The 7,847-nt window shown below is 57.4% G+C and overlaps 1 long non-coding RNA gene across 1 annotated transcript in view; it reads right to left on the bottom strand.

Annotated features, from left to right (window-relative positions):
• LOC104983454 overlaps positions 1-4,331 on the bottom strand; it is a 4,728-nt gene extending 397 nt beyond the window's left edge. Inside the window, exons 1-2 of the long non-coding RNA XR_824645.1 lie at positions 4,061-4,331; positions 919-1,005 (exon numbers count right to left, since the gene is read on the bottom strand). This is a non-coding gene — a long non-coding RNA (uncharacterized LOC104983454). The remainder of the gene's footprint in view (positions 1-918; positions 1,006-4,060) is intronic.
• Positions 4,332-7,847: the final 3,516 nt, after the last annotated feature.

The following is a 7,847-nucleotide window of genomic DNA, read 5'->3' as shown; positions in this document are numbered from 1 at the left end:
CTCACCTGAGACCCCGCCCTGGCTGCCCTCTTCCAGTGGTGCAACCACCTGCCCCCATGTACTGCAGGCCCTGCACCCCTCTGCTTCCCAACCTCCTGCCTGGCTCTGAGGGCGCCCAGCATCGCTCTGCCCTGTGACCCAGGCCATATGGCCAGCGGTGCTTGGTTGGCCTCTCATGCTGAGATGGGCTGACTCACTGCCGGGCAAGACTGGACGCTGGTGCTCACTCCTGTGATCTCAGGGTGGCACCCACCCAGTTGTGGACACCAGCCTGGAGCTACAGGTGCCCACCCTGCCCCAACACAAGATCCCAAAACAGAGCTGGTGAGAGTGACCCAGGATGGTGGGGACAGGGTCCAGAGGCTAGTGCCAGGCCTGGGGGGTAGGCAGGGATACCCAGGAGCTTTAGCACTCCCCCTCTCCAGTGGAGATCAGCCAGGCCAGGGGCTGGAGGGCCCTACCACCAGCCAGGCTAAACCACTAGGGCAGGGTAGCCATCGGGAGGACCCTGAGCTTCACAGAGGCCATACCACCAACAAGCAGGGGAGCAGGGGTCCTGACATCCAGACCACTAGGGGGTTCTAACCACCCCAGCCCTGCCTCCCAGTCACCCTCTGCACACAGCAAATCTGCCCAGGGCACCCCCAACCTGGCCCAGATTCAACCCTCCCGTATCCCTGCCTGGAGTTCTGGGCAGCTTACTGCCCATGGGAGATACTGGGAGGCCCCCAGGCTGGGTGACCACAGGAAGAGCCCCTCCTCCATTGCAGAGGGGAGGCTGAGGCCTGGAAGGGAGGCGTGGCCTACCACAGTCACAGGCAGGGCTAGGTGCCACCCGGAGTGGGGCACGCTGGGGTCCCAGTACTGCTCGGGGAGGGGGCAGTGCCCAGACCTCAGGCCACCCAGTGGAGGACTCACGGCATGAGCAGCCCGATGTCCACGTGCATGATGCAGCCCAGCAGGAGCACAGCCAGGGCCAGGAGGAGGAGCACGGCCCAGAAGCACCTGTGGGCGGAGGACCTCTTCAGCACTGAGTCCGGGGCCCAGGAGGAGCCTCTGCTGCCCACCCCCTTCCCTACCCCCTCCACCTCCCCGGCATCCATGTGACAACTTGTGTCCAGCACCTACTGTGTGCTGGCCCATGGGGGCCCTAGGGTGGGGGCAAAGCCCAGGATGGGCCTGAGTCATCAGACACCACCCCCACGTGGCCCCCCTGCACTGCCCACTACTCAGAAGCTGGGAGAAGCCAAGAGGGGGATCCACTCCCTGGGGGGGCAATCAGAGGTGAAAACATGTCTGTGGACCCTCAACCCTGAGCAGGGCCCCCTAGAGATGGGCCTGACTGAGACCCCTGAGTTCCAGCCCAGGGCCCATGAGGGCAGGGGGGCCCGCCCGGGTGCAGGAGCTGAAGGTGGTGTGGGCAGGGCTCCTGGGCCAGAACACACAAGGGAAAGGCAGTGAGCAGATCAGGAGAGACAGGCAGGGGCTCCCTGTCCCGCCATCCCTGGACAAAGAAGCTGCAGCAGCTCAGCCATGAAGGGCTCCCTGCGCTTCGCCACCTGGAGGGCCACTTTGTACTGAGAAGGGGGAGGAGGCCCAGCCAGTCTCAGCTCTGGTCACCATCTGCAGGCCGCCCCAGACTTACACCCCAGCCTGGGCTGGCCCCGAACCCCCACTGGGGTGTCCACAGGGATCGCAGCCTCCAAGGTCCAGACTGGCTCCAACGCTGCCCTCCAAACCCAGCCCACCCCCAGGGACAGTGGCTTCTTCACCTGCTCTGGTCCCGTTTCCCTCCCCCCACCTTCTGTCCTGATCCGCGCTGCTCCCAAACCCTGGTGGCCTGGTTACCCCCTCCTGTGTCCCTGCCCCATGGTTCATTCCACCCTAGCAGCCCAAAATACCCTTTTATTAAAAAATCCAACGTGCTCAAAGTCTTCCTTGGTGGCTCAGAAGGTAAAGAATCCACCTGCAATGAAGGTTCGATCCCCGGGTCAGGAAGATCCCCTGGAGGAGGGCATGGCAAACCACTCCAGTGTTCCCTGGAGAAGCCCATGGACAGAGGAGCCTACAGTCCACGGAGTCACAAAGAGTTGGACACAACTGGGCGACTAACACTTTCATTTTCTTTCAACAAGCTCAAACCCTTGATTAAATCCCATAATTGAAGAGCCTCCTGTGCTAAACCCTTCAGGAAAATGCAAGTCTTCCCAGCCAGTCCCCAGGCCCCCACTCCACCCCTACCCTCCAGCCATTCCACTTCCTCCTGTTCCTCAAACACCCAGCCCCAGGACCTCTTCACTCAGAGGCTCCAGCAGCAGACTGTCTTTCTGCAAGAGCCGCCTCGCGCTTCTCCGGGCTGTGGGCAGGGGGTCTCCTGACCTCCCTGCAGCTCACCCCCGCCACCTGAGGGCGTCGCGGTTGCAGCAGTCCCTTTGTAGTCTGTACTGCCCACTGGGCTTCTCTGGTGGCTGAGACGGTCAAGAATCCTCCTATATTGCGGGAGACCTGGGTTTGATCCCTGGGTTGGGAAGATCCCCTAGAGGTGATAGTCTCTCCTTTGTCCATGGAATTCTCCAGGCAAGAATACTGGAGTGAGTTGCCATTTCCTCAACCCACTCCAGTGTTCTTGCCTGGAGGATACCCATGGACAGAGGAGCCTGGCGGGCTACACTCCATGGGGTCTCGAAGAGTTGGACAGGACTGAGCAAGTAAGCACACAGCACAGCTCTGCCCACCATCGGGTAAGCTCCTCGGTTTCTGGAAAGGCAGCTGGCACGTGCACGGTGCTCGGCGCATGTGTGCTGAGTGAGTGAGTGAAGCCAAGCACACATCCCACCCGCCACCGCAGACCTCCTGCTTTGTGTCAGCATGGGGTGCAGAGGGAGGAGAAACAATGGGGTGGGAGCAAGATCGGAAGCAAATCTGTTGAGTGTGAAACGTCCTGAGACACCAAGAGGAGGTGCCCAGCAGTGGCTGAAGGAGTCCGGAGCTCAAGGCGTTGCCAGGGCCAGGACATGCACTCGCACATCAGCATAAAAAGGCCTGGCGTGCTGCAGTCCACGGGGTCACAAAGAGTCAGACACAACTGGGCAACTGCACAGCAGCAACAGTAAAAACCCATGTCACTTGGAACCTCAGCTGCAGGAATCAGAAAACAATGGCAGACTCCCCTCACCAACCTAGAGGCTTGGGAGGGAAGCTGCTGGCTCCGGCAGACTCCTCTCACCAACCTAGAGGCTTGGGAGGGAAGCTGCTGGCTCTGGCACACTCGGCCCCGTCACACTGCGAAAACCGACATCTCTCTCCCCATGCTCGTGGCCTGGTAGTCACAATATGGCTGCTAAGCTCCAGACATCACATAAACATTTGCATCAGCAAGAAAGTAGAAGGGACAGGACCAGCTATAATAAGGAAGCAAAAGCCTTTTAGAAGCCTCTAACAAACCTCCTCGTCCATCTTCTCGGCCGAAATGCGGTCACATGGTCCCCCTTCCCCCAACTGCGAGGGAGTGCTGAGAAAGCTTCATTTAGTGTTTACAGCCTCTGTCCTGGGGGGGCACAAGAAGGTGGTGGCTGTCAGCCTCAGCTGCGTTTGTGTGAATCCGTGGGAACAGTGGGCTGCAACCTGGGCCTAGCTAGGTCTGCCCATAGAGGCAGGCACATCTCTGAAACACAAGTGAGCTTCTCGCCTGCAGCCCAGCCATGGCCCTGGATCCAGGGGGCTCAGCCTGCAGCAAGAACAGCCCCACAGTCAGGCCCCTGTTTAGTCCTAATGCTCCGGCTGCAGGCTCTTCCTAGACGAATACATGGAATTCACAGCCAGGCGGCCCTGGCCCTGCCTGCCTCCTGTGGCCTCAGCAGGGTGTTGGCAAAGCCACCGCCTCCGGGGCCTGGGCTGTTTCCAGGTGTTCGCTGCAGTGTGTGTAGAGTGCGGGCACCCGCTTGCATCCAGGTGCTTTGGCCCTGATTTTCCAGCGGGCAGGCCCCTGTGTGCTGCCAGGCAGGGGACCACTGGGACCCCTTACTCGGCTGGAACGCCACCCCCCACACGTCACACATACCTTTCTTTCTTGCAGACAGGAGCACATCGGGGAGGTGGGGTTCTGTGGCCTCTGCTGAGACCCCTGCCCCCAGGACACTCGGCGCACGGCCCGACCAGCCCGGCAGGGGAGGGACACTGATGGCTCAGCAACCTGACCTCTCGGGGGAGCAAGGAGCCCAGGCAGGCCTGTGTGTGCTCCCCTCGGCCTTACTCTGAGCTCCTGGGAGGAGCCGCCCAGCCAGACACCGTCCCCAGGACAGACCAGGCCGATCACCTGCCCCCAGGCACCGGGAGGCTTCACGACTGACCTTCCCGGGTCAGTTCCGAGGCTCAGGGCCCTTCCCCCTTCCCCCGCCCCGACACCCTCGTCACCACCCGCCCCCTGCTGGTGTCAGGGCCGGCTCCGAGGCCTCCCCTCGGGCAGATCCGAGGTCGGGGAGTGAGTTCCAGGTGTCCCTGCATCCGAAGGAGGAGAAGGTCCTGCCTGGGACCTCTGGGCCCTGCGTCTCCACACGGCCTGTGCCCCCAGGGCAGCTGGTTCCTTGGGCTCCAGCGACGTGGAGTGGCAGTGGCTGGGACCAGGAAGGCCTCCCGGGGGGAGCGGAGGGCCGGACGGGGCTGGAGGGGATGAGGGGCCGCTCAGTGCGGCGGTCAGTCCCAGGTGAGAGGAGCCGGATGACGCACCTGCACTCGGAGCCTGGCACAGGGAGCAGAGCCGGGAGGGAGCTTCCTGAATGGCCTGCGGCCTCTCCACAGGGCTCGCAGGGACGGGGAGTGTGACGAGCAGGGGGCACACAGGGGAGAAGCCCGGGAGGAAAGGGCAGAGCACGGCTGCTCCATCGGGGAGGGTGATGCCTGACAGCAGGGAGGCCAGACCCCGGCCTCGCAGGAACCTCTCGACGCCCCCCCAGGCAGAAACTCAGAAGTGGACTCACGCTGGCTGCAGGGCCACCCTGTGAGATCCCTCTGGCCCCCTGGCTGAAAGCAGGGTGCAGGTCCACACCCCCAACTCTGCTCTGGGGCAAGGAGATGGCCGGACCCCACACCAAATAGTCGAAGCTTCACATCTTCCCCCAAAGAGAGTTTCTAACTCAGAATTCAGTTCTCAACTCCCCATGGAAGCACGTCATACGGTAATAACAGGACAATTCTAAACGGTGTCAGGCAGCAGGGGCCTGCCGGGCGCTAGGAAGGGAGGGTACCCGAGGACAGGGAGGGCGCCTGATGCCCTCCGTCCGGGGCAGCGGGCGGCCAGCCACCCACGGACAGGCCGCTGCACGGGACTCCTAGCCAGCTCCGTCCATCGGAGGAAACTGCTCAGAGCGGTGGACACCAGCAGCCCCTCGCAGGGAGGGGCCGGGGGGCAGCCGGGGCTGCTCCAGGAGGGGGCGCTGGGTGGGCCTGGGCCAGCGTCGCCTTCCCCGGGGAAGTGCCGGACCCGTGCGCCCAGGGGCTGTTTTCTCTCCAGGCTCTCAACAGTGTCTTGTCGTTTTCATTACCTCAGTCCTGTGACCCTTGTGTTGATTTCAATCTCTAGTTTTTATTGCCATTGTAAACGAACTCACTTTCATTTCTTGGTCCTTATCACTAGAGTAGAAAAAGCTTTGTTTAAAAAAAATGTGCCTTGTATCCAGTCCTTCAGCCACTGTACATGCCTCTTGTAGCCGAACACTAGCGTTCTGCCGTCTGGTGTGACGGGGCACTGCCCCGCTCGCCCTGTATGCCTGCCCACTGGCCTGTGACCAGCCTCATCGCCAAGACGCTCCGGGTCTCGTTGGAAAGAAATGGGCTTAAAAAAAAAGCAAAGAAAAGAAATGGTCTTTAGGGACCACAGCCTGGGGGCTGGGGGTGCTCACTGCTCTGGGACGTTGTCAGTTGCTGGGTCCTCTCAGTGGACACAGCTGGGAACTCCCCGAGTTCACACCCACACGGCCAACTCTGACGCCACACTTTGGGGGTGTTCAGTCGCTCGGTCATGTCCAACTCTGCAAAGCAATTGACCGCAGCACGCCAGGCTTCCCTGTCCTTCACTGTCTCCCGGAGTTTGCTGAAACTCATATCCGTTGAGTTGGTGGCTCCATCCAGCCATCTCATCCTCTGTCGTCCCCTTCTCCTCCTGCCCTCAATCTTTCCCAGCATCAGGGTCTTTTCTATTCAATAGACTCTTCTCATCAGATGACCAAAGTATTAGAGCTTCAGCTTCAGCATCAGTCCTTCCAATGAATATTCAGGACTGATCTCCTTTAGGATGGACTGGTTTTATCTCCTTGCAGTCCAAGGGACTCCCCAGCACCACAAGTTGAAAGCATGAATTCTGTGCTCAGCCTCCTTTATGGTCCAACTTTCACATCCGTACATGACTACTGGAAAAACCATAGCTTTGACTATACACACTTTTGTTGGCAAAGTGATGTCCTTGCTTTTTAATATGGTGCCTAGGTTTGTCATAGATTTTCTTCCAAGGAGCAAGCATCTTTTAATTTTATGGCACAGCCACTCTCCACAGGATGTTGGAGCCCAAGAAAATAAAGTCTGTCACTTTTCCATTGTTTTCCCATCTATTTGCCATGAAGTGATGGGACCAGATGCCATGATCTTAGTTTTTTGAATATGAGTTTTAAGCCAGCTTTTTCACTCTCCTCTTTCACCTTCATCAAGAGGCTCTTTAGTTCCTCTTCACTTTCTGCCATTAGAATGGTATCATCTGCATATCTGAGGTTATTGATATTTCTCCTAACAATCTTGATTCCAGCTTGTGCTTCATCCAGTTCAACGTTTTGCATGATGTACCCTGCATATAAATTAAATAAACACGGTGACAATATACAGCCTTGACGCACTCCTTTCCCAGTTTTGAACAGGTTTCTCTGGAGGCGGGTAAGGTGGTCTGGTATTCTCATCTCTTGAAGAATTTTCCACAGTTTGTTGTGATTCACATAGTCAAAGGCTTTGACATAGTCAATAAAGCAGAAGTAGATATTTCTCTGGAATTCTCTTGCTTTTTCTATTATCCAACAGATGTTGGCAAATTGATCTCTGGTGCCTCTGCCTTTTCCAAATACAGCTTGAACATCTGGAAGTTCATGGGTCACATATGGTTGAAGCCTGGCTTGGAGAATTTTGAGCATTAGTTGCTAGCGTATGAGATGAGTGCAATTGTGTGGTAGTTTGAACATTCTTTGGCATTGCCCTTCTTTGGGATTGGAATGAAAACTGACTTTTTCCAGTCCTGTGGCCACTGCTGAGTTGTCCAAATTTGCTGGCATGTTGAGTGCAGCTCTTTAACGGCATCATCTTTTAGGATTTGAAATAGCTCAGCTGGAATTCCATCACCTCCACAAGCTTTGTTTGTAGTGATACTTCCTAAGGCCCTCTTAACTTTGCATTCTAGGATGTCTGGCTCTAGGTGAGTGATCACAGCTTCTCAGTGACCCTCTTCCTACTGCTTCCTATCTCAGACACAAGCCTAGTCTCAGACACAGCTGGGAGAATTTGAGCCCCTGCCATCACTTTCTGCTCTCCACACACACTGCCTTAAGGTCAAGCCACTGTGGCACATGACCTGCCCTCCCCCCACCCCTTTTTATATTTACTTGTCTGGCCTCATGTACTTCTATGCAGAGTACATAATGAGAAACTCTGGACTGGAAGAAACACAAGCTGGAATCAAGATTGCCGGGAGAAATATCAATCACCTCAGACATGCAGATGACACCACCCTTATGGCAGAAAGTGAAGAGAAACTAAAAAGCCTCTTGATGAAGGTGAAAGTGGAGAGTGAAAAAGTTGGCTTAAAGCTCAACATT

Source organism: Bison bison, unplaced genomic scaffold (genome assembly GCF_000754665.1).
Source record: "Bison bison bison isolate TAMUID 2011002044 unplaced genomic scaffold, Bison_UMD1.0 scf7180017862692, whole genome shotgun sequence".
Taxonomy (NCBI): Eukaryota; Metazoa; Chordata; class Mammalia; order Artiodactyla; family Bovidae; genus Bison; species Bison bison.
Note: the sequence above shows the minus strand (reverse complement) of the source record. Positions and strands in the feature narration are given on the sequence as shown.